This window comes from Pristiophorus japonicus, chromosome 8 (genome assembly GCF_044704955.1).
Source record: "Pristiophorus japonicus isolate sPriJap1 chromosome 8, sPriJap1.hap1, whole genome shotgun sequence".
Lineage (NCBI taxonomy): Eukaryota > Metazoa > Chordata > Chondrichthyes > Pristiophoridae > Pristiophorus > Pristiophorus japonicus.
Genome location: NC_091984.1, coordinates 174,633,749 through 174,650,881, shown reverse-complemented (window position 1 = coordinate 174,650,881; position 17,133 = coordinate 174,633,749). Strand labels below are relative to the sequence as shown.

Genomic DNA, 17,133 nt, shown 5'->3' with positions numbered 1-17,133 from the left:
AGGCATCGACTCTGGCAACTTTCACATGCTAATACCTGACTTGTTTGGCTCTGGTGCCTTTTATACTGGCAAAATGTGTTAATGTCGGAAGTAAACATTGCAAGTAATTCCCTGCCTGAGGAACGGAGCAGATTTGAGCAGCCTTTGTGTGGAAGAAATCTCATTCTTTGACAGTGGTGCCCTTTTTCTGAGAACCACCACTGTCTGCAGTGGGATTGAAAGCCACAGTACGAGAAAGCAACGTGGAATTCAGCAACGCGGGAGGATAAAAATGTCATGCTTTGAGTCTGCTGCTTTTTAGTGTGGGAATGGGTTGAAAGGAGAAGTCTGATTTTAAACCCTATCCCCGAGAACAGGGTTAGAATGTGATAAGTTTAGAGAGCAAAACAAGTTGGTCTGTGGGCGGTGCGGTGCCTTTCGCTTATTGGCAAACGCCAATAGCGTTGAGGAGCTTGAGGTGACCACTTGCAAATTTAAAGCCAGTTGAGCAGGCTTTTTGACGCTGGCTGGCATTTGTCTGGATAAAAAGTTAATGTCAGAAGTGGGATTCGAACCCACGCCCCTAGAAAGGGACCAGAATACACCAACCTTTGGTAAGGTAAGGATTAACAGTCCTTGAGTCTGGCGCCTTAGACCACTCGGCCATCCTGACAATGGTCGTGCAGCAGCACGCAGGAAAATGTGCTGCAAATTCTGCACACTTACTGAGCAGCCTCACAATTCTTCCTCCTGTGCAAACACACAACGCACACATTCTTACGACAGGACTTAACAGGCAGCGCCAGTCATTAAGTTCATCATCCCTGCAATGCAACCAACATTCAAACACAGGTATTTCTCGCAACAGCTCGCATTTTGTCAGCTATCGGGTAACATTTTCTGTATTGTATTTCGAAAGCGCCTTTCATGACCGAACGACGTCCCAAGGCGCTTCACAGCCAATGAAGTATTGTAAAAGTGAAGGCACTGTTGCAATGTGGGGAACGCCGCAGCCAGTTTGCACACAGCAAGATCCCACAAACGGCAATGTGATCATGACCAGATAATCTGGTTTTGTCAGTGACGTTGATGTCGGAATAAATATTGAATGAAGGTTGTAACTGCTTCGTTCCAACGTGCACCTAATTACTGGTGTTGCCCTGTGGACCTGTATGCTGCAAAATCATTTCTCGAGAGTTTACCGTCTGCCACTTCAATGGCCTTGATTATTATCTTGCCCAAAGCAAAGTCACATTTCACTCACCGGTCACTAGTTCCAGAACGGAAACTGCTGCCAGTGGTAGCGTGGCCGAGCGGTCTAAGGCGCTGGATTAAGGCTCCAGTCTCTTCGGAGGCAGTGGGTTCGAATCCCACCGCTGCCAGAATTTGTGGCGTGTAATATTTGCGCCCCTTCACCGCGAGCCATGAAGCAGTCGGCTCCCGCTGTGTTGTGATATGACTATTTTGGTGTGGAAAAGAGGTTGAGCTGAGAACGGTGCCTTCAGTTTGTTGGCAAACCGTTGAAGAGTTTGATGTTGCCACTTGTAAATTGAAGGCCAGTTCAACAGGCCTTTTGACGCTGGCTGCATTTGTGTGGGGAAAAATGTCACGTCAGAGGTGGGATTGCAACCCACGCCCCTAGAAAGGGACCGGAATTCGCCGACCTTTGGTCAGTTAAGGATTAACAGTCTTTGAGTCTGGCGCCTCACTCCACTCGGCCTTCCTGACACTATTGTGCCCTTGGCCGTAAGCATCAGTCTGAGCATTGAAAGGCCTCGGTCCACCAAGGCATCGACTCTGGCAACTTTCACATGCTAATACCTGACTTGTTTGGCTCTGGTGCCTTTTATACTGGCAAAATGTGTTAATGTCGGAAGTAAACATTGCAAGTAATTCCCTGCCTGAGGAACGGAGCAGATTTGAGCAGCCTTTGTGTGGAAGAAATCTCATTCTTTGACAGTGGTGCCCTTTTTCTGAGAACCACCACTGTCTGCAGTGGGATTGAAAGCCACAGTACGAGAAAGCAACGTGGAATTCAGCAACGCGGGAGGATAAAAATGTCATGCTTTGAGTCTGCTGCTTTTTAGTGTGGGAATGGGTTGAAAGGAGAAGTCTGATTTTAAACCCTATCCCCGAGAACAGGGTTAGAATGTGATAAGTTTAGAGAGCAAAACAAGTTGGTCTGTGGGCGGTGCGGTGCCTTTCGCTTATTGGCAAACGCCAATAGCGTTGAGGAGCTTGAGGTGACCACTTGCAAATTTAAAGCCAGTTGAGCAGGCTTTTTGACGCTGGCTGGCATTTGTCTGGATAAAAAGTTAATGTCAGAAGTGGGATTCGAACCCACGCCCCTAGAAAGGGACCAGAATACACCAACCTTTGGTAAGGTAAGGATTAACAGTCCTTGAGTCTGGCGCCTTAGACCACTCGGCCATCCTGACAATGGTCGTGCAGCAGCACGCAGGAAAATGTGCTGCAAATTCTGCACACTTACTGAGCAGCCTCACAATTCTTCCTCCTGTGCAAACACACAACGCACACATTCTTACGACAGGACTTAACAGGCAGCGCCAGTCATTAAGTTCATCATCCCTGCAATGCAACCAACATTCAAACACAGGTATTTCTCGCAACAGCTCGCATTTTGTCAGCTATCGGGTAACATTTTCTGTATTGTATTTCGAAAGCGCCTTTCATGACCGAACGACGTCCCAAGGCGCTTTACAGCCAATGAAGTATTGTAAAAGTGAAGGCACTGTTGCAATGTGGGGAACGCCGCAGCCAGTTTGCACACAGCAAGATCCCACAAACGGCAATGTGATCATGACCAGATAATCTGGTTTTGTCAGTGACGTTGATGTCGGAATAAATATTGAATGAAGGTTGTAACTGCTTCGTTCCAACGTGCACCTAATTACTGGTGTTGCCCTGTGGACCTGTATGCTGCAAAATCATTTCTCGAGAGTTTACCGTCTGCCACTTCAATGGCCTTGATTATTATCTTGCCCAAAGCAAAGTCACATTTCACTCACCGGTCACTAGTTCCAGAACGGAAACTGCTGCCAGTGGTAGCGTGGCCGAGCGGTCTAAGGCGCTGGATTAAGGCTCCAGTCTCTTCGGAGGCAGTGGGTTCGAATCCCACCGCTGCCAGAATTTGTGGCGTGTAATATTTGCGCCCCTTCACCGCGAGCCATGAAGCAGTCGGCTCCCGCTGTGTTGTGATATGACTATTTTGGTGTGGAAAAGAGGTTGAGCTGAGAACGGTGCCTTCAGTTTGTTGGCAAACCGTTGAAGAGTTTGATGTTGCCACTTGTAAATTGAAGGCCAGTTCAACAGGCCTTTTGACGCTGGCTGCATTTGTGTGGGGAAAAATGTCACGTCAGAGGTGGGATTGCAACCCACGCCCCTAGAAAGGGACCGGAATTCGCCGACCTTTGGTCAGTTAAGGATTAACAGTCTTTGAGTCTGGCGCCTCACTCCACTCGGCCTTCCTGACACTATTGTGCCCTTGGCCGTAAGCATCAGTCTGAGCATTGAAAGGCCTCGGTCCACCAAGGCATCGACTCTGGCAACTTTCACATGCTAATACCTGACTTGTTTGGCTCTGGTGCCTTTTATACTGGCAAAATGTGTTAATGTCGGAAGTAAACATTGCAAGTAATTCCCTGCCTGAGGAACGGAGCAGATTTGAGCAGCCTTTGTGTGGAAGAAATCTCATTCTTTGACAGTGGTGCCCTTTTTCTGAGAACCACCACTGTCTGCAGTGGGATTGAAAGCCACAGTACGAGAAAGCAACGTGGAATTCAGCAACGCGGGAGGATAAAAATGTCATGCTTTGAGTCTGCTGCTTTTTAGTGTGGGAATGGGTTGAAAGGAGAAGTCTGATTTTAAACCCTATCCCCGAGAACAGGGTTAGAATGTGATAAGTTTAGAGAGCAAAACAAGTTGGTCTGTGGGCGGTGCGGTGCCTTTCGCTTATTGGCAAACGCCAATAGCGTTGAGGAGCTTGAGGTGACCACTTGCAAATTTAAAGCCAGTTGAGCAGGCTTTTTGACGCTGGCTGGCATTTGTCTGGATAAAAAGTTAATGTCAGAAGTGGGATTCGAACCCACGCCCCTAGAAAGGGACCAGAATACACCAACCTTTGGTAAGGTAAGGATTAACAGTCCTTGAGTCTGGCGCCTTAGACCACTCGGCCATCCTGACAATGGTCGTGCAGCAGCACGCAGGAAAATGTGCTGCAAATTCTGCACACTTACTGAGCAGCCTCACAATTCTTCCTCCTGTGCAAACACACAACGCACACATTCTTACGACAGGACTTAACAGGCAGCGCCAGTCATTAAGTTCATCATCCCTGCAATGCAACCAACATTCAAACACAGGTATTTCTCGCAACAGCTCGCATTTTGTCAGCTATCGGGTAACATTTTCTGTATTGTATTTCGAAAGCGCCTTTCATGACCGAACGACGTCCCAAGGCGCTTTACAGCCAATGAAGTATTGTAAAAGTGAAGGCACTGTTGCAATGTGGGGAACGCCGCAGCCAGTTTGCACACAGCAAGATCCCACAAACGGCAATGTGATCATGACCAGATAATCTGGTTTTGTCAGTGACGTTGATGTCGGAATAAATATTGAATGAAGGTTGTAACTGCTTCGTTCCAACGTGCACCTAATTACTGGTGTTGCCCTGTGGACCTGTATGCTGCAAAATCATTTCTCGAGAGTTTACCGTCTGCCACTTCAATGGCCTTGATTATTATCTTGCCCAAAGCAAAGTCACATTTCACTCACCGGTCACTAGTTCCAGAACGGAAACTGCTGCCAGTGGTAGCGTGGCCGAGCGGTCTAAGGCGCTGGATTAAGGCTCCAGTCTCTTCGGAGGCAGTGGGTTCGAATCCCACCGCTGCCAGAATTTGTGGCGTGTAATATTTGCGCCCCTTCACCGCGAGCCATGAAGCAGTCGGCTCCCGCTGTGTTGTGATATGACTATTTTGGTGTGGAAAAGAGGTTGAGCTGAGAACGGTGCCTTCAGTTTGTTGGCAAACCGTTGAAGAGTTTGATGTTGCCACTTGTAAATTGAAGGCCAGTTCAACAGGCCTTTTGACGCTGGCTGCATTTGTGTGGGGAAAAATGTCACGTCAGAGGTGGGATTGCAACCCACGCCCCTAGAAAGGGACCGGAATTCGCCGACCTTTGGTCAGTTAAGGATTAACAGTCTTTGAGTCTGGCGCCTCACTCCACTCGGCCTTCCTGACACTATTGTGCCCTTGGTCGTAAGCATCAGTCTGAGCATTGAAAGGCCTCGGTCCACCAAGGCATCGACTCTGGCAACTTTCACATGCTAATACCTGACTTGTTTGGCTCTGGTGCCTTTTATACTGGCAAAATGTGTTAATGTCGGAAGTAAACATTGCAAGTAATTCCCTGCCTGAGGAACGGAGCAGATTTGAGCAGCCTTTGTGTGGAAGAAATCTCATTCTTTGACAGTGGTGCCCTTTTTCTGAGAACCACCACTGTCTGCAGTGGGATTGAAAGCCACAGTACGAGAAAGCAACGTGGAATTCAGCAACGCGGGAGGATAAAAATGTCATGCTTTGAGTCTGCTGCTTTTTAGTGTGGGAATGGGTTGAAAGGAGAAGTCTGATTTTAAACCCTATCCCCGAGAACAGGGTTAGAATGTGATAAGTTTAGAGAGCAAAACAAGTTGGTCTGTGGGCGGTGCGGTGCCTTTCGCTTATTGGCAAACGCCAATAGCGTTGAGGAGCTTGAGGTGACCACTTGCAAATTTAAAGCCAGTTGAGCAGGCTTTTTGACGCTGGCTGGCATTTGTCTGGATAAAAAGTTAATGTCAGAAGTGGGATTCGAACCCACGCCCCTAGAAAGGGACCAGAATACACCAACCTTTGGTAAGGTAAGGATTAACAGTCCTTGAGTCTGGCGCCTTAGACCACTCGGCCATCCTGACAATGGTCGTGCAGCAGCACGCAGGAAAATGTGCTGCAAATTCTGCACACTTACTGAGCAGCCTCACAATTCTTCCTCCTGTGCAAACACACAACGCACACATTCTTACGACAGGACTTAACAGGCAGCGCCAGTCATTAAGTTCATCATCCCTGCAATGCAACCAACATTCAAACACAGGTATTTCTCGCAACAGCTCGCATTTTGTCAGCTATCGGGTAACATTTTCTGTATTGTATTTCGAAAGCGCCTTTCATGACCGAACGACGTCCCAAGGCGCTTTACAGCCAATGAAGTATTGTAAAAGTGAAGGCACTGTTGCAATGTGGGGAACGCCGCAGCCAGTTTGCACACAGCAAGATCCCACAAACGGCAATGTGATCATGACCAGATAATCTGGTTTTGTCAGTGACGTTGATGTCGGAATAAATATTGAATGAAGGTTGTAACTGCTTCGTTCCAACGTGCACCTAATTACTGGTGTTGCCCTGTGGACCTGTATGCTGCAAAATCATTTCTCGAGAGTTTACCGTCTGCCACTTCAATGGCCTTGATTATTATCTTGCCCAAAGCAAAGTCACATTTCACTCACCGGTCACTAGTTCCAGAACGGAAACTGCTGCCAGTGGTAGCGTGGCCGAGCGGTCTAAGGCGCTGGATTAAGGCTCCAGTCTCTTCGGAGGCAGTGGGTTCGAATCCCACCGCTGCCAGAATTTGTGGCGTGTAATATTTGCGCCCCTTCACCGCGAGCCATGAAGCAGTCGGCTCCCGCTGTGTTGTGATATGACTATTTTGGTGTGGAAAAGAGGTTGAGCGGAGAACGGTGCCTTCAGTTTGTTGGCAAACCGTTGAAGAGTTTGATGTTGCCACTTGTAAATTGAAGGCCAGTTCAACAGGCCTTTTGACGCTGGCTGCATTTGTGTGGGGAAAAATGTCACGTCAGAGGTGGGATTGCAACCCACGCCCCTAGAAAGGGACCGGAATTCGCCGACCTTTGGTCAGTTAAGGATTAACAGTCTTTGAGTCTGGCGCCTCACTCCACTCGGCCTTCCTGACACTATTGTGCCCTTGGCCGTAAGCATCAGTCTGAGCATTGAAAGGCCTCGGTCCACCAAGGCATCGACTCTGGCAACTTTCACATGCTAATACCTGACTTGTTTGGCTCTGGTGCCTTTTATACTGGCAAAATGTGTTAATGTCGGAAGTAAACATTGCAAGTAATTCCCTGCCTGAGGAACGGAGCAGATTTGAGCAGCCTTTGTGTGGAAGAAATCTCATTCTTTGACAGTGGTGCCCTTTTTCTGAGAACCACCACTGTCTGCAGTGGGATTGAAAGCCACAGTACGAGAAAGCAACGTGGAATTCAGCAACGCGGGAGGATAAAAATGTCATGCTTTGAGTCTGCTGCTTTTTAGTGTGGGAATGGGTTGAAAGGAGAAGTCTGATTTTAAACCCTATCCCCGAGAACAGGGTTAGAATGTGATAAGTTTAGAGAGCAAAACAAGTTGGTCTGTGGGCGGTGCGGTGCCTTTCGCTTATTGGCAAACGCCAATAGCGTTGAGGAGCTTGAGGTGACCACTTGCAAATTTAAAGCCAGTTGAGCAGGCTTTTTGACGCTGGCTGGCATTTGTCTGGATAAAAAGTTAATGTCAGAAGTGGGATTCGAACCCACGCCCCTAGAAAGGGACCAGAATACACCAACCTTTGGTAAGGTAAGGATTAACAGTCCTTGAGTCTGGCGCCTTAGACCACTCGGCCATCCTGACAATGGTCGTGCAGCAGCACGCAGGAAAATGTGCTGCAAATTCTGCACACTTACTGAGCAGCCTCACAATTCTTCCTCCTGTGCAAACACACAACGCACACATTCTTACGACAGGACTTAACAGGCAGCGCCAGTCATTAAGTTCATCATCCCTGCAATGCAACCAACATTCAAACACAGGTATTTCTCGCAACAGCTCGCATTTTGTCAGCTATCGGGTAACATTTTCTGTATTGTATTTCGAAAGCGCCTTTCATGACCGAACGACGTCCCAAGGCGCTTTACAGCCAATGAAGTATTGTAAAAGTGAAGGCACTGTTGCAATGTGGGGAACGCCGCAGCCAGTTTGCACACAGCAAGATCCCACAAACGGCAATGTGATCATGACCAGATAATCTGGTTTTGTCAGTGACGTTGATGTCGGAATAAATATTGAATGAAGGTTGTAACTGCTTCGTTCCAACGTGCACCTAATTACTGGTGTTGCCCTGTGGACCTGTATGCTGCAAAATCATTTCTCGAGAGTTTACCGTCTGCCACTTCAATGGCCTTGATTATTATCTTGCCCAAAGCAAAGTCACATTTCACTCACCGGTCACTAGTTCCAGAACGGAAACTGCTGCCAGTGGTAGCGTGGCCGAGCGGTCTAAGGCGCTGGATTAAGGCTCCAGTCTCTTCGGAGGCAGTGGGTTCGAATCCCACCGCTGCCAGAATTTGTGGCGTGTAATATTTGCGCCCCTTCACCGCGAGCCATGAAGCAGTCGGCTCCCGCTGTGTTGTGATATGACTATTTTGGTGTGGAAAAGAGGTTGAGCTGAGAACGGTGCCTTCAGTTTGTTGGCAAACCGTTGAAGAGTTTGATGTTGCCACTTGTAAATTGAAGGCCAGTTCAACAGGCCTTTTGACGCTGGCTGCATTTGTGTGGGGAAAAATGTCACGTCAGAGGTGGGATTGCAACCCACGCCCCTAGAAAGGGACCGGAATTCGCCGACCTTTGGTCAGTTAAGGATTAACAGTCTTTGAGTCTGGCGCCTCACTCCACTCGGCCTTCCTGACACTATTGTGCCCTTGGTCGTAAGCATCAGTCTGAGCATTGAAAGGCCTCGGTCCACCAAGGCATCGACTCTGGCAACTTTCACATGCTAATACCTGACTTGTTTGGCTCTGGTGCCTTTTATACTGGCAAAATGTGTTAATGTCGGAAGTAAACATTGCAAGTAATTCCCTGCCTGAGGAACGGAGCAGATTTGAGCAGCCTTTGTGTGGAAGAAATCTCATTCTTTGACAGTGGTGCCCTTTTTCTGAGAACCACCACTGTCTGCAGTGGGATTGAAAGCCACAGTACGAGAAAGCAACGTGGAATTCAGCAACGCGGGAGGATAAAAATGTCATGCTTTGAGTCTGCTGCTTTTTAGTGTGGGAATGGGTTGAAAGGAGAAGTCTGATTTTAAACCCTATCCCCGAGAACAGGGTTAGAATGTGATAAGTTTAGAGAGCAAAACAAGTTGGTCTGTGGGCGGTGCGGTGCCTTTCGCTTATTGGCAAACGCCAATAGCGTTGAGGAGCTTGAGGTGACCACTTGCAAATTTAAAGCCAGTTGAGCAGGCTTTTTGACGCTGGCTGGCATTTGTCTGGATAAAAAGTTAATGTCAGAAGTGGGATTCGAACCCACGCCCCTAGAAAGGGACCAGAATACACCAACCTTTGGTAAGGTAAGGATTAACAGTCCTTGAGTCTGGCGCCTTAGACCACTCGGCCATCCTGACAATGGTCGTGCAGCAGCACGCAGGAAAATGTGCTGCAAATTCTGCACACTTACTGAGCAGCCTCACAATTCTTCCTCCTGTGCAAACACACAACGCACACATTCTTACGACAGGACTTAACAGGCAGCGCCAGTCATTAAGTTCATCATCCCTGCAATGCAACCAACATTCAAACACAGGTATTTCTCGCAACAGCTCGCATTTTGTCAGCTATCGGGTAACATTTTCTGTATTGTATTTCGAAAGCGCCTTTCATGACCGAACGACGTCCCAAGGCGCTTTACAGCCAATGAAGTATTGTAAAAGTGAAGGCACTGTTGCAATGTGGGGAACGCCGCAGCCAGTTTGCACACAGCAAGATCCCACAAACGGCAATGTGATCATGACCAGATAATCTGGTTTTGTCAGTGACGTTGATGTCGGAATAAATATTGAATGAAGGTTGTAACTGCTTCGTTCCAACGTGCACCTAATTACTGGTGTTGCCCTGTGGACCTGTATGCTGCAAAATCATTTCTCGAGAGTTTACCGTCTGCCACTTCAATGGCCTTGATTATTATCTTGCCCAAAGCAAAGTCACATTTCACTCACCGGTCACTAGTTCCAGAACGGAAACTGCTGCCAGTGGTAGCGTGGCCGAGCGGTCTAAGGCGCTGGATTAAGGCTCCAGTCTCTTCGGAGGCAGTGGGTTCGAATCCCACCGCTGCCAGAATTTGTGGCGTGTAATATTTGCGCCCCTTCACCGCGAGCCATGAAGCAGTCGGCTCCCGCTGTGTTGTGATATGACTATTTTGGTGTGGAAAAGAGGTTGAGCGGAGAACGGTGCCTTCAGTTTGTTGGCAAACCGTTGAAGAGTTTGATGTTGCCACTTGTAAATTGAAGGCCAGTTCAACAGGCCTTTTGACGCTGGCTGCATTTGTGTGGGGAAAAATGTCACGTCAGAGGTGGGATTGCAACCCACGCCCCTAGAAAGGGACCGGAATTCGCCGACCTTTGGTCAGTTAAGGATTAACAGTCTTTGAGTCTGGCGCCTCACTCCACTCGGCCTTCCTGACACTATTGTGCCCTTGGCCGTAAGCATCAGTCTGAGCATTGAAAGGCCTCGGTCCACCAAGGCATCGACTCTGGCAACTTTCACATGCTAATACCTGACTTGTTTGGCTCTGGTGCCTTTTATACTGGCAAAATGTGTTAATGTCGGAAGTAAACATTGCAAGTAATTCCCTGCCTGAGGAACGGAGCAGATTTGAGCAGCCTTTGTGTGGAAGAAATCTCATTCTTTGACAGTGGTGCCCTTTTTCTGAGAACCACCACTGTCTGCAGTGGGATTGAAAGCCACAGTACGAGAAAGCAACGTGGAATTCAGCAACGCGGGAGGATAAAAATGTCATGCTTTGAGTCTGCTGCTTTTTAGTGTGGGAATGGGTTGAAAGGAGAAGTCTGATTTTAAACCCTATCCCCGAGAACAGGGTTAGAATGTGATAAGTTTAGAGAGCAAAACAAGTTGGTCTGTGGGCGGTGCGGTGCCTTTCGCTTATTGGCAAACGCCAATAGCGTTGAGGAGCTTGAGGTGACCACTTGCAAATTTAAAGCCAGTTGAGCAGGCTTTTTGACGCTGGCTGGCATTTGTCTGGATAAAAAGTTAATGTCAGAAGTGGGATTCGAACCCACGCCCCTAGAAAGGGACCAGAATACACCAACCTTTGGTAAGGTAAGGATTAACAGTCCTTGAGTCTGGCGCCTTAGACCACTCGGCCATCCTGACAATGGTCGTGCAGCAGCACGCAGGAAAATGTGCTGCAAATTCTGCACACTTACTGAGCAGCCTCACAATTCTTCCTCCTGTGCAAACACACAACGCACACATTCTTACGACAGGACTTAACAGGCAGCGCCAGTCATTAAGTTCATCATCCCTGCAATGCAACCAACATTCAAACACAGGTATTTCTCGCAACAGCTCGCATTTTGTCAGCTATCGGGTAACATTTTCTGTATTGTATTTCGAAAGCGCCTTTCATGACCGAACGACGTCCCAAGGCGCTTTACAGCCAATGAAGTATTGTAAAAGTGAAGGCACTGTTGCAATGTGGGGAACGCCGCAGCCAGTTTGCACACAGCAAGATCCCACAAACGGCAATGTGATCATGACCAGATAATCTGGTTTTGTCAGTGACGTTGATGTCGGAATAAATATTGAATGAAGGTTGTAACTGCTTCGTTCCAACGTGCACCTAATTACTGGTGTTGCCCTGTGGACCTGTATGCTGCAAAATCATTTCTCGAGAGTTTACCGTCTGCCACTTCAATGGCCTTGATTATTATCTTGCCCAAAGCAAAGTCACATTTCACTCACCGGTCACTAGTTCCAGAACGGAAACTGCTGCCAGTGGTAGCGTGGCCGAGCGGTCTAAGGCGCTGGATTAAGGCTCCAGTCTCTTCGGAGGCAGTGGGTTCGAATCCCACCGCTGCCAGAATTTGTGGCGTGTAATATTTGCGCCCCTTCACCGCGAGCCATGAAGCAGTCGGCTCCCGCTGTGTTGTGATATGACTATTTTGGTGTGGAAAAGAGGTTGAGCGGAGAACGGTGCCTTCAGTTTGTTGGCAAACCGTTGAAGAGTTTGATGTTGCCACTTGTAAATTGAAGGCCAGTTCAACAGGCCTTTTGACGCTGGCTGCATTTGTGTGGGGAAAAATGTCACGTCAGAGGTGGGATTGCAACCCACGCCCCTAGAAAGGGACCGGAATTCGCCGACCTTTGGTCAGTTAAGGATTAACAGTCTTTGAGTCTGGCGCCTCACTCCACTCGGCCTTCCTGACACTATTGTGCCCTTGGCCGTAAGCATCAGTCTGAGCATTGAAAGGCCTCGGTCCACCAAGGCATCGACTCTGGCAACTTTCACATGCTAATACCTGACTTGTTTGGCTCTGGTGCCTTTTATACTGGCAAAATGTGTTAATGTCGGAAGTAAACATTGCAAGTAATTCCCTGCCTGAGGAACGGAGCAGATTTGAGCAGCCTTTGTGTGGAAGAAATCTCATTCTTTGACAGTGGTGCCCTTTTTCTGAGAACCACCACTGTCTGCAGTGGGATTGAAAGCCACAGTACGAGAAAGCAACGTGGAATTCAGCAACGCGGGAGGATAAAAATGTCATGCTTTGAGTCTGCTGCTTTTTAGTGTGGGAATGGGTTGAAAGGAGAAGTCTGATTTTAAACCCTATCCCCGAGAACAGGGTTAGAATGTGATAAGTTTAGAGAGCAAAACAAGTTGGTCTGTGGGCGGTGCGGTGCCTTTCGCTTATTGGCAAACGCCAATAGCGTTGAGGAGCTTGAGGTGACCACTTGCAAATTTAAAGCCAGTTGAGCAGGCTTTTTGACGCTGGCTGGCATTTGTCTGGATAAAAAGTTAATGTCAGAAGTGGGATTCGAACCCACGCCCCTAGAAAGGGACCAGAATACACCAACCTTTGGTAAGGTAAGGATTAACAGTCCTTGAGTCTGGCGCCTTAGACCACTCGGCCATCCTGACAATGGTCGTGCAGCAGCACGCAGGAAAATGTGCTGCAAATTCTGCACACTTACTGAGCAGCCTCACAATTCTTCCTCCTGTGCAAACACACAACGCACACATTCTTACGACAGGACTTAACAGGCAGCGCCAGTCATTAAGTTCATCATCCCTGCAATGCAACCAACATTCAAACACAGGTATTTCTCGCAACAGCTCGCATTTTGTCAGCTATCGGGTAACATTTTCTGTATTGTATTTCGAAAGCGCCTTTCATGACCGAACGACGTCCCAAGGCGCTTTACAGCCAATGAAGTATTGTAAAAGTGAAGGCACTGTTGCAATGTGGGGAACGCCGCAGCCAGTTTGCACACAGCAAGATCCCACAAACGGCAATGTGATCATGACCAGATAATCTGGTTTTGTCAGTGACGTTGATGTCGGAATAAATATTGAATGAAGGTTGTAACTGCTTCGTTCCAACGTGCACCTAATTACTGGTGTTGCCCTGTGGACCTGTATGCTGCAAAATCATTTCTCGAGAGTTTACCGTCTGCCACTTCAATGGCCTTGATTATTATCTTGCCCAAAGCAAAGTCACATTTCACTCACCGGTCACTAGTTCCAGAACGGAAACTGCTGCCAGTGGTAGCGTGGCCGAGCGGTCTAAGGCGCTGGATTAAGGCTCCAGTCTCTTCGGAGGCAGTGGGTTCGAATCCCACCGCTGCCAGAATTTGTGGCGTGTAATATTTGCGCCCCTTCACCGCGAGCCATGAAGCAGTCGGCTCCCGCTGTGTTGTGATATGACTATTTTGGTGTGGAAAAGAGGTTGAGCGGAGAACGGTGCCTTCAGTTTGTTGGCAAACCGTTGAAGAGTTTGATGTTGCCACTTGTAAATTGAAGGCCAGTTCAACAGGCCTTTTGACGCTGGCTGCATTTGTGTGGGGAAAAATGTCACGTCAGAGGTGGGATTGCAACCCACGCCCCTAGAAAGGGACCGGAATTCGCCGACCTTTGGTCAGTTAAGGATTAACAGTCTTTGAGTCTGGCGCCTCACTCCACTCGGCCTTCCTGACACTATTGTGCCCTTGGCCGTAAGCATCAGTCTGAGCATTGAAAGGCCTCGGTCCACCAAGGCATCGACTCTGGCAACTTTCACATGCTAATACCTGACTTGTTTGGCTCTGGTGCCTTTTATACTGGCAAAATGTGTTAATGTCGGAAGTAAACATTGCAAGTAATTCCCTGCCTGAGGAACGGAGCAGATTTGAGCAGCCTTTGTGTGGAAGAAATCTCATTCTTTGACAGTGGTGCCCTTTTTCTGAGAACCACCACTGTCTGCAGTGGGATTGAAAGCCACAGTACGAGAAAGCAACGTGGAATTCAGCAACGCGGGAGGATAAAAATGTCATGCTTTGAGTCTGCTGCTTTTTAGTGTGGGAATGGGTTGAAAGGAGAAGTCTGATTTTAAACCCTATCCCCGAGAACAGGGTTAGAATGTGATAAGTTTAGAGAGCAAAACAAGTTGGTCTGTGGGCGGTGCGGTGCCTTTCGCTTATTGGCAAACGCCAATAGCGTTGAGGAGCTTGAGGTGACCACTTGCAAATTTAAAGCCAGTTGAGCAGGCTTTTTGACGCTGGCTGGCATTTGTCTGGATAAAAAGTTAATGTCAGAAGTGGGATTCGAACCCACGCCCCTAGAAAGGGACCAGAATACACCAACCTTTGGTAAGGTAAGGATTAACAGTCCTTGAGTCTGGCGCCTTAGACCACTCGGCCATCCTGACAATGGTCGTGCAGCAGCACGCAGGAAAATGTGCTGCAAATTCTGCACACTTACTGAGCAGCCTCACAATTCTTCCTCCTGTGCAAACACACAACGCACACATTCTTACGACAGGACTTAACAGGCAGCGCCAGTCATTAAGTTCATCATCCCTGCAATGCAACCAACATTCAAACACAGGTATTTCTCGCAACAGCTCGCATTTTGTCAGCTATCGGGTAACATTTTCTGTATTGTATTTCGAAAGCGCCTTTCATGACCGAACGACGTCCCAAGGCGCTTTACAGCCAATGAAGTATTGTAAAAGTGAAGGCACTGTTGCAATGTGGGGAACGCCGCAGCCAGTTTGCACACAGCAAGATCCCACAAACGGCAATGTGATCATGACCAGATAATCTGGTTTTGTCAGTGACGTTGATGTCGGAATAAATATTGAATGAAGGTTGTAACTGCTTCGTTCCAACGTGCACCTAATTACTGGTGTTGCCCTGTGGACCTGTATGCTGCAAAATCATTTCTCGAGAGTTTACCGTCTGCCACTTCAATGGCCTTGATTATTATCTTGCCCAAAGCAAAGTCACATTTCACTCACCGGTCACTAGTTCCAGAACGGAAACTGCTGCCAGTGGTAGCGTGGCCGAGCGGTCTAAGGCGCTGGATTAAGGCTCCAGTCTCTTCGGAGGCAGTGGGTTCGAATCCCACCGCTGCCAGAATTTGTGGCGTGTAATATTTGCGCCCCTTCACCGCGAGCCATGAAGCAGTCGGCTCCCGCTGTGTTGTGATATGACTATTTTGGTGTGGAAAAGAGGTTGAGCGGAGAACGGTGCCTTCAGTTTGTTGGCAAACCGTTGAAGAGTTTGATGTTGCCACTTGTAAATTGAAGGCCAGTTCAACAGGCCTTTTGACGCTGGCTGCATTTGTGTGGGGAAAAATGTCACGTCAGAGGTGGGATTGCAACCCACGCCCCTAGAAAGGGACCGGAATTCGCCGACCTTTGGTCAGTTAAGGATTAACAGTCTTTGAGTCTGGCGCCTCACTCCACTCGGCCTTCCTGACACTATTGTGCCCTTGGCCGTAAGCATCAGTCTGAGCATTGAAAGGCCTCGGTCCACCAAGGCATCGACTCTGGCAACTTTCACATGCTAATACCTGACTTGTTTGGCTCTGGTGCCTTTTATACTGGCAAAATGTGTTAATGTCGGAAGTAAACATTGCAAGTAATTCCCTGCCTGAGGAACGGAGCAGATTTGAGCAGCCTTTGTGTGGAAGAAATCTCATTCTTTGACAGTGGTGCCCTTTTTCTGAGAACCACCACTGTCTGCAGTGGGATTGAAAGCCACAGTACGAGAAAGCAACGTGGAATTCAGCAACGCGGGAGGATAAAAATGTCATGCTTTGAGTCTGCTGCTTTTTAGTGTGGGAATGGGTTGAAAGGAGAAGTCTGATTTTAAACCCTATCCCCGAGAACAGGGTTAGAATGTGATAAGTTTAGAGAGCAAAACAAGTTGGTCTGTGGGCGGTGCGGTGCCTTTCGCTTATTGGCAAACGCCAATAGCGTTGAGGAGCTTGAGGTGACCACTTGCAAATTTAAAGCCAGTTGAGCAGGCTTTTTGACGCTGGCTGGCATTTGTCTGGATAAAAAGTTAATGTCAGAAGTGGGATTCGAACCCACGCCCCTAGAAAGGGACCAGAATACACCAACCTTTGGTAAGGTAAGGATTAACAGTCCTTGAGTCTGGCGCCTTAGACCACTCGGCCATCCTGACAATGGTCGTGCAGCAGCACGCAGGAAAATGTGCTGCAAATTCTGCACACTTACTGAGCAGCCTCACAATTCTTCCTCCTGTGCAAACACACAACGCACACATTCTTACGACAGGACTTAACAGGCAGCGCCAGTCATTAAGTTCATCATCCCTGCAATGCAACCAACATTCAAACACAGGTATTTCTCGCAACAGCTCGCATTTTGTCAGCTATCGGGTAACATTTTCTGTATTGTATTTCGAAAGCGCCTTTCATGACCGAACGACGTCCCAAGGCGCTTTACAGCCAATGAAGTATTGTAAAAGTGAAGGCACTGTTGCAATGTGGGGAACGCCGCAGCCAGTTTGCACACAGCAAGATCCCACAAACGGCAATGTGATCATGACCAGATAATCTGGTTTTGTCAGTGACGTTGATGTCGGAATAAATATTGAATGAAGGTTGTAACTGCTTCGTTCCAACGTGCACCTAATTACTGGTGTTGCCCTGTGGACCTGTATGCTGCAAAATCATTTCTCGAGAGTTTACCGTCTGCCACTTCAATGGCCTTGATTATTATCTTGCCCAAAGCAAAGTCACATTTCACTCACCGGTC

General features: G+C 48.1%; 19 non-coding genes across 19 annotated transcripts; 9 read left to right on the top strand and 10 right to left on the bottom strand.

Moving 5' to 3' along the window:
• Positions 1-533: 533 nt before the first annotated feature.
• On the bottom strand, positions 534-652 carry trnal-caa (transfer RNA leucine (anticodon CAA)). The gene is made up of 2 exons: positions 615-652; positions 534-579 (listed from the first exon to the last, which is right to left on the bottom strand). It is a non-coding gene; the product is annotated as a tRNA-Leu (tRNA).
• Positions 653-1,278: 626 nt separating this feature from the next.
• On the top strand, positions 1,279-1,361 carry trnal-aag (transfer RNA leucine (anticodon AAG)). The gene has a single exon. It is a non-coding gene; the product is annotated as a tRNA-Leu (tRNA).
• A 937-nt stretch (positions 1,362-2,298) lies between these two features.
• On the bottom strand, positions 2,299-2,417 carry trnal-caa (transfer RNA leucine (anticodon CAA)). The gene is made up of 2 exons: positions 2,380-2,417; positions 2,299-2,344 (listed from the first exon to the last, which is right to left on the bottom strand). It is a non-coding gene; the product is annotated as a tRNA-Leu (tRNA).
• Positions 2,418-3,043: 626 nt separating this feature from the next.
• On the top strand, positions 3,044-3,126 carry trnal-aag (transfer RNA leucine (anticodon AAG)). The gene has a single exon. It is a non-coding gene; the product is annotated as a tRNA-Leu (tRNA).
• Positions 3,127-4,063: 937 nt separating this feature from the next.
• On the bottom strand, positions 4,064-4,182 carry trnal-caa (transfer RNA leucine (anticodon CAA)). The gene is made up of 2 exons: positions 4,145-4,182; positions 4,064-4,109 (listed from the first exon to the last, which is right to left on the bottom strand). It is a non-coding gene; the product is annotated as a tRNA-Leu (tRNA).
• Positions 4,183-4,808: 626 nt separating this feature from the next.
• On the top strand, positions 4,809-4,891 carry trnal-aag (transfer RNA leucine (anticodon AAG)). Its single transcript has one exon. It is a non-coding gene; the product is annotated as a tRNA-Leu (tRNA).
• Positions 4,892-5,828: 937 nt separating this feature from the next.
• Positions 5,829-5,947, bottom strand: trnal-caa (transfer RNA leucine (anticodon CAA)). Its single transcript has 2 exons — positions 5,910-5,947; positions 5,829-5,874 (listed from the first exon to the last, which is right to left on the bottom strand). It is a non-coding gene; the product is annotated as a tRNA-Leu (tRNA).
• Positions 5,948-6,573: 626 nt separating this feature from the next.
• Positions 6,574-6,656, top strand: trnal-aag (transfer RNA leucine (anticodon AAG)). Its single transcript has one exon. It is a non-coding gene; the product is annotated as a tRNA-Leu (tRNA).
• Positions 6,657-7,593: 937 nt separating this feature from the next.
• On the bottom strand, positions 7,594-7,712 carry trnal-caa (transfer RNA leucine (anticodon CAA)). Its single transcript has 2 exons — positions 7,675-7,712; positions 7,594-7,639 (listed from the first exon to the last, which is right to left on the bottom strand). It is a non-coding gene; the product is annotated as a tRNA-Leu (tRNA).
• Positions 7,713-8,338: 626 nt separating this feature from the next.
• Positions 8,339-8,421, top strand: trnal-aag (transfer RNA leucine (anticodon AAG)). Its single transcript has one exon. It is a non-coding gene; the product is annotated as a tRNA-Leu (tRNA).
• A 937-nt stretch (positions 8,422-9,358) lies between these two features.
• On the bottom strand, positions 9,359-9,477 carry trnal-caa (transfer RNA leucine (anticodon CAA)). The gene is made up of 2 exons: positions 9,440-9,477; positions 9,359-9,404 (listed from the first exon to the last, which is right to left on the bottom strand). It is a non-coding gene; the product is annotated as a tRNA-Leu (tRNA).
• Positions 9,478-10,103: 626 nt separating this feature from the next.
• trnal-aag (transfer RNA leucine (anticodon AAG)) lies at positions 10,104-10,186 on the top strand. The gene has a single exon. It is a non-coding gene; the product is annotated as a tRNA-Leu (tRNA).
• A 937-nt stretch (positions 10,187-11,123) lies between these two features.
• Positions 11,124-11,242, bottom strand: trnal-caa (transfer RNA leucine (anticodon CAA)). The gene is made up of 2 exons: positions 11,205-11,242; positions 11,124-11,169 (listed from the first exon to the last, which is right to left on the bottom strand). It is a non-coding gene; the product is annotated as a tRNA-Leu (tRNA).
• Positions 11,243-11,868: 626 nt separating this feature from the next.
• Positions 11,869-11,951, top strand: trnal-aag (transfer RNA leucine (anticodon AAG)). Its single transcript has one exon. It is a non-coding gene; the product is annotated as a tRNA-Leu (tRNA).
• A 937-nt stretch (positions 11,952-12,888) lies between these two features.
• trnal-caa (transfer RNA leucine (anticodon CAA)) lies at positions 12,889-13,007 on the bottom strand. The gene is made up of 2 exons: positions 12,970-13,007; positions 12,889-12,934 (listed from the first exon to the last, which is right to left on the bottom strand). It is a non-coding gene; the product is annotated as a tRNA-Leu (tRNA).
• A 626-nt stretch (positions 13,008-13,633) lies between these two features.
• trnal-aag (transfer RNA leucine (anticodon AAG)) lies at positions 13,634-13,716 on the top strand. Its single transcript has one exon. It is a non-coding gene; the product is annotated as a tRNA-Leu (tRNA).
• Positions 13,717-14,653: 937 nt separating this feature from the next.
• Positions 14,654-14,772, bottom strand: trnal-caa (transfer RNA leucine (anticodon CAA)). Its single transcript has 2 exons — positions 14,735-14,772; positions 14,654-14,699 (listed from the first exon to the last, which is right to left on the bottom strand). It is a non-coding gene; the product is annotated as a tRNA-Leu (tRNA).
• A 626-nt stretch (positions 14,773-15,398) lies between these two features.
• On the top strand, positions 15,399-15,481 carry trnal-aag (transfer RNA leucine (anticodon AAG)). The gene has a single exon. It is a non-coding gene; the product is annotated as a tRNA-Leu (tRNA).
• Positions 15,482-16,418: 937 nt separating this feature from the next.
• On the bottom strand, positions 16,419-16,537 carry trnal-caa (transfer RNA leucine (anticodon CAA)). Its single transcript has 2 exons — positions 16,500-16,537; positions 16,419-16,464 (listed from the first exon to the last, which is right to left on the bottom strand). It is a non-coding gene; the product is annotated as a tRNA-Leu (tRNA).
• Between the last annotated feature and the right edge of the window lie 596 nt (positions 16,538-17,133).